The 6,448-nt window shown below is 43.1% G+C and overlaps 1 non-coding gene and 1 pseudogene across 1 annotated transcript; one reads left to right on the top strand and one right to left on the bottom strand.

Moving 5' to 3' along the window:
- Positions 1-2,629: 2,629 nt before the first annotated feature.
- LOC135042724 (U1 spliceosomal RNA) lies at positions 2,630-2,808 on the top strand (annotated as a pseudogene).
- A 3,252-nt stretch (positions 2,809-6,060) lies between these two features.
- On the bottom strand, positions 6,061-6,221 carry LOC135042774 (U1 spliceosomal RNA). Its single transcript, XR_010235850.1, has one exon. It is a non-coding gene; the product is annotated as a U1 spliceosomal RNA (small nuclear RNA).
- Between the last annotated feature and the right edge of the window lie 227 nt (positions 6,222-6,448).

Genomic DNA, 6,448 nt, shown 5'->3' with positions numbered 1-6,448 from the left:
CCGTATCCTGGGATGGCAGCGCTACCTTTTTGGATAAGCGTGTCAATGCTTTATCCACCCTAGGGGAGGATTCCCACCGTATCCTGTCCATTGGCGGGAAAGGATACGCCATAAGAATCCTTTTGGGAATCTGCAGCTTTTTGTCTGGAGATTCCCAAGCTTTTTCACATAATTCGTTCAACTCATGTGAGGGGGGAAAGGTTATCTCAGGTTTCTTTCCCTTATAGATGTGTACCCTCGTGTCAGGGACAGGGGACTCTGTGATGTGCAAAACATCTTTTATTGCAATAATCATATATCGAATACATTTAGCCAATTTTGGCTGTAACTTTGCATCATCGTAGTCGACACTGGAGTCAGAATCCGTGTCGGTATCTGTGTCAACTATTTGGGATAGTGGGCGCTTTTGAGACCCCGAAGGTCCCTGCGACATAGGGACAGGCATGGGTTGACTCCCTGACTGTTCCCTAGCTTCAGCTTTGTCTAATCTCTTGTGTAATAAGTTTACATTAGCACTTAAAACATTTCACATATCCATTCAGTCAGGTGTCGGCGTTGTCGATGGAGACACCACATTAATTTGCTCCTGCTCCTCTCTAGGAGAGCCTTCTACCTCAGACATGTCGACACACGTGTACCGACACACCATACACTCAGGGAATCCTCTTATCTGAGGACAGTTCCCCAACAAGGCCCTTTGGAGAGACAGAGAGAGAGAGTATGCCAGCACACACCCCAGCGCTATATGACCCAGGAAAAAAACACAATAATTTTATGTTTACCCAGTAGCGCTGTATTTCCATATATATATGCGCCTAATTATGTGCCCCCCTCTTCTTTAAGACCCTCTTTCTACCGTGGTATAAGCAGGGGAGAGTCCGTGGAGCTTCCCCTCAGCGGTGCTGTGGAGAAAATGGTGCTGGTGAGTGCTGAGGGAGAAGCCCCACCCCCTCAGCGACGGGCTTCTGTCCCGCTCAAATATAGTAAAAAAATGGCGGGGGCTCTTATATATATATATACAGTGCCTAGCTGCATATATATTTATTTTGCCAAAGAGAGGTCTATATTGCTGCCCAGGGCGTCCCCCCTGAGCCCTTCACCCTTACACTGACTGCCGTGTGTGAGGTGTATGGGAGCAATGGAGCACAGCTTTACTGCTGTGCGTTACCTCAGTGAAGATCATGAAGTCTTCCGCCGCCTCTGAAGTCTTCTTTTCTTCTCATACTCACCCGGCTTCTATCTTCCGGCTCTGCGAGGGGGACGGCGGCGCGGCTCTGGGACGGACGGCGAGGGTGAGACCTGCGTACCGATCCCTCTGGAGCTAATGCTGTACAGTAGCCTAAGAAGCAGAGCCTATCAACTCACAGAAGTAGGTGTGCATCTCTCCCCTCCGCCCCTCGATGCAGGGAGTCTGTTGCCAGCAGGCTCCCTGAAAATAAAAAAATCTAACAAATATACTTTCTGTCAGGAAACTCAGGAGAGCTCCCTGAAAAGCACCCAGTCTCCTCTGGGCACAGTAGTAAACTGAGGTCTGGAGGAGGGGCATAGAGGGAGGAGCCAGTGCACACCCAGATCTAAAGTCTTTCTTTAAGTGCCCATGTCTCCTGCGGAGCCCGTCTATCCCCCATGGTCCTTACGGAGTCCCCAGCATCCTCTAGGACGTAAGAGAAAAATTATGCTGGCAGAAAAATCCAATTGAGTGATTAAACAGCTCCAGAGCTGCTCTGTAAGGCAAGTAAAAGGGTGTGGGCCCTGCAGCACTACCTGTAGTTTGCATTGTGCATTGGAAGCCTAGTTTGCTGTCTGTTTCCACTTCTTTTTTCTTGAGCCCCTCCCGTCTATACCCTTGTGCACTATCCTGACTTCTCCTCCCGTCTGCTTACTTTGTGCCTTCCAATGCACAATGCAAACTACAGGTAGTGCTGCAGGGCCCACACCCTTTTACTTGCCTTACAGAGCAGCTCTTGAGCTGTTACAGTGCCCAGCTGCTGCAAGAAATCAGCGTGAATGCTTCAGGGGCTGGGGCATGGCCAACATGAGCCCCACACCGAAGGAGGGTGGGGGTGTTTAATGCGAACTAGGGGTCTCGCACAATGCGAACTACAGGTAGTGCTGCAGGGCCCACACCCTTTTACTTGCCTTACAGAGCAGCTCTGGAGCTGTTACAGTGCCCAGCTGCTGCAAGAAATCAGCTTGAATGCTTCAGGGGCTGGGGCATAGCCAACATGAGCCCCACACCGACGGAGGGTGGAGGTGTTTAATGCAAACTAGGGGTCATCCAAGTGCCGCAAAAGGCCGCCATGCCCTGCACGCCCCTTTTCTCTTTTCATATGCAGACGAGGGTTGAAGCCAACTTTGACCCACTGCTTGGATGACATCGCCATATGCAAATCCATCTGCTGCAGGCCTTCCCCCAGGAATGCTTGCACTAGTTGTTGCATTTGGTTTGTTGTTTGGGGGTGCTTCAGTATTAGGCAGCCTTCTGCCCTCCCATGTTCATCTGAAAATATGTGTTCTCCCTGCAGTTGTTGTCCCCAGATGAGAGTTCCCTTGTGCTGCCTCAGTTGAATCTCCTTTACTTGACAGAGATGTGCCTGAGCAGCGGCCCTCCCCAGCCCTATCCCAAATCATACTTATTTTGCATAGGAGATACCATGGTCATGAAGACTGTTCTCCCAGGGTGCGGTTCATTCATTGCATTCTGGGTATGCTGACCCCTGTGATTTCCCCAAATGTGGGAAACTCGACTGCATTATTTAATGCGAACTAGGGGTCATCCAAGCACCGCAAAAGGCCGCCATGCCCTGCATACCCCTTTTCTCTTTTCATAAGCAGACGAGGTTTGAAGCCAACTTTGACCCACTGCTTGGATGACATCACTTGCTGCCTTTCCAATGAAGCAAGTTTAATTTAATAATAGGTGAAAAACCATCCCTACAAAGGTGTTAATCAGATACTTGGCTTTGTGGACACTTTTCAGAGCACAAATTTGTTAGCATAAAAATAAAGCCAGAAAATGAAGAGCTGTTTAATCACTCAATTGGATTTTTCTGCCAGCATATTTCTTTTTCTCTGCAACCCACTGCTAAATTGTGCTTCGTGGCTGTTTTTTTTATAAAATCACTTAATCAAATCTAACTCTGATTACATCAGAGAAGGCCAGGTACCCTACACCATAAGAGGTGGTTTGAAATTTTTACTTGTCTACTTAAAGATCACCAAAATCTGATAACGAGGTCAATTACGTCCCTAGGTGGGATTGAACCACCAACCTTTTGGTTAACAACTGAACACGCTAACTGTTTGCGCCTCAGAGACACTTTGCAAAAGTACATACTGACAAAGGTTAATAAGCATTCATCTAGAACGTTTCCTAGAAAAACTTTAAAAAGTCAATAATCTGGAGAGTTTTTGTAAGATGTTCCTTCCATCAACCAATGAAGAAACACATTGGTACTTTCCCATGATGAGTGAGTGCTTCAGGATCTCTTGCACTTACATGTGCAGCAAAGGACTACAATGGAAGCATGCTGGGCCTATAACCCAGAGGTAGGCAGATTGCAACTGTCCTCTGCTATATGCATTTTTTTTGTTAATTAAAGTAATCCAAAACTGGGATTGATATTTTGGCTCTTTTATTTTTACTTAAAGTACAATAACTTTTACTGTTTTAATTTGTTTTAATAGTATATTGACAGTATTGTTTTCTTTCAAAAATCCACTTAATTTTCTTTACCCTATTATTAAAATGGTAATTGACAAAAACAAACTACATTGTCACCAGAAGAGCAATACAAAATGTACAAGTGATATATTAAAATCATCTTTTCAGCTTGAATTTCAATGATGCATTGAGGTAACGATTTTGTGAGAAACATCTTCACCCTTAAATAAAGATTTTCTTAATTCCCTACCTGTGTGCTAATTAGATATCACCTTGTTTTCACATTAAACAGACTTTCACATGAGAAAGCAGCAAGGATGCAGTGGCGTTAATGTTTCCTGGTGTCAACCTGTATTATTTCAGTAGACATTGAAATGAGGATGCATCTTGCTGCCTTTCCAATGAAGCAAGTTTAATTTAGTAATAGGTTAAAAACCATCCCTACAAAGGTGTTAATCAGAGACTTGGCTTTGTGGACACTTTTCAGAGAACAAATTTGTTAGCATAAAAATAAAGCCAGAAAATGAAGAGCTGTTTAATCACTCAATTGGATTTTTCTGCCAGCATTTTTCTTTTTCTCTGCAACCCACTGCTAAATTGTGCTTCCTAGCTGTTTTTTTTATAAAATCACTTAATCAAATCTAACTCTGATTACATCAGAGAAGGCCAGGTACCCTACACCATAAGAGGGGGTTTGAAATTTTGACTTGTCTACTTAAAGATCACCGAAATCTGATAACAAGGTCAATTACGTCCCTGGGTGGGATTGAACCACCAACCTTTTGGTTAATAGCCTTATACACTAACTGATTGCGCCACAGCGACACTTTTCAAAAGTACATACTGACAAAGGCTAATAAGCATTCATCTAGAACGTTTCCTAGAAACATTTTAAAAAGTCAATAATGTGGAGAGTTTTTGTAAGATGTTTCTTCCATCAACCAATGAAGAAACACATTGGTACTTTCCTATGATGAGTGAGTGCTTCAGGATCTCTTGCACTTACATGTGCAGCAGAGTACTGTAATGGAAGCATGCTGGGTCCATAACCCAGAGGTAGGCAGATTGAAACTATCCTCTGCTATATGCATTGTTTTTATTAATTAAAGTAATCCAAAACTGGGATTGATATTTTTGCTCTTTTATTTTTACTTAAAGTACAATAACTTTTACCATTTTAATTTGTTTTAATAGTATATTGACAGTATTGTTTTCTTTCAAAAATCCAATTAATTTTCTTTACCCGATTATTAAAATGGTAATTGACAAAAACAATCTACATTGTCACCAGAAGAGCAGTACAAAATGTACAAGTGATATATTAAAATCATCTTTCCAGCTTGAATTTCAATGATGCCTTGGTGCAACAATTTTGTGAGAAACATCTTCACCCATAAAGAAAGATTTTCTTAATTCCTTACCTGTGTGCTGATTAGATATCACCTTGTTTTCACATTAAACAGACTTCCCCATGAGGAAGCAGCAAGGATGCAGTGACGTTTATGTTTCCTGGTGTCAACCTGTATTATTTCAGTAGACATTGAAATGAGGATGCATCTTGCTGCCTTTCCAATGAAGCAAGTTTAATTCAGTAATAGGTGAAAAACCATTCCTACAAAGGTGTTAATCAGAGACTTGGCTTTGTGGACACTTTTCAGAGAGCAAATTTGTTAGCATAAACATAAAATCAGAAAATGAAGAGCTGTTTAATCACTCAATTGGACTTTTCTGCCAGCATAATTTTTTTTCTCTGCAACCCACTGCTAAATTGTGCTTCCTAGCTGTTTTTTATAAAATCACTTAATCAAATCTAATTCTGATTACATCAGAGAAGGCCGGGTACCCTACACCATAAGAGGGGGTTTGAAATTTTGACTTGTCTACTTAAAGATCACCAAAATCTGATAACAAGGTCTATTACGTCCCTGGGTGGGATTGAATCACCAACCTTTAGGTTAATAGCCATACACACTAACTGATTGCGCCACAGCGACACTTTGCAAAAGTACATACTGACAAAGGCTAATAAGCATTCATCTAGAACGTTTCCTAGAAAAACTTTAAAAAGTCAATAATCTGGAGAATTTTTGTAAGAAACACATTGGTACATTCCCATGATGAGTGAGTGCTTCAGGATCTCTTGCACTTACATGGGCTATTAACCAAAAGGTTCCCACCCAGTGATGTAATTGACCTTGTGATCAGATTTTGGTGATCTTTAAGTAGACAAGTCAAAATTTCAAACCCCCTCTTATGGTGTAGGGTACCTGGCCTTCTCTGACGTAATCAGAGTTAGATTTAATTAAGGTGCACAAGGGAATAGAAGGGAGCGGTTTAAGAAAAGAGAAGTGGAAACAGACAGCAAACTAGGCTGGAGAGAGACCTGAGACAAAGAGATCTGATATACGAGAGCCGACCAGGGGAAACACAAATTATGCAGTCAAGTTTCCCACATTTGGGGAAATCGCAGGAGCAGCACACCCAGAGTGCAATGGGTGAGCCTTTCCCTGGGAGAAGCACCTTCCTGATCATAGTATCTCACCTGGCAGGTAAGTAGGAGTTGGGCTAGTGCTGGGGAGGGTCGCTGCTCGGGTACCCCCCTGTCAAGTGAAGGAGATCCAACTGAGGCAGCACAAGGGAACTCTCGAAAGAAGAACAAGGCTAGAGGAAGATCTGAGACAAAGAAATCTGACTTTTACCAGAGCTGACCAGAGGAAAGCACAAACACAGTACCCCACTACCACCAGGAAACATTAACGCCACTGCATCCTTGCTGCTTTCTCA

Source organism: Pseudophryne corroboree, unplaced genomic scaffold (genome assembly GCF_028390025.1).
Source record: "Pseudophryne corroboree isolate aPseCor3 unplaced genomic scaffold, aPseCor3.hap2 scaffold_835, whole genome shotgun sequence".
Classification (NCBI taxonomy): Eukaryota; Metazoa; Chordata; class Amphibia; order Anura; family Myobatrachidae; genus Pseudophryne; species Pseudophryne corroboree.
This window is presented reverse-complemented; position numbering and strand designations above follow the sequence as displayed.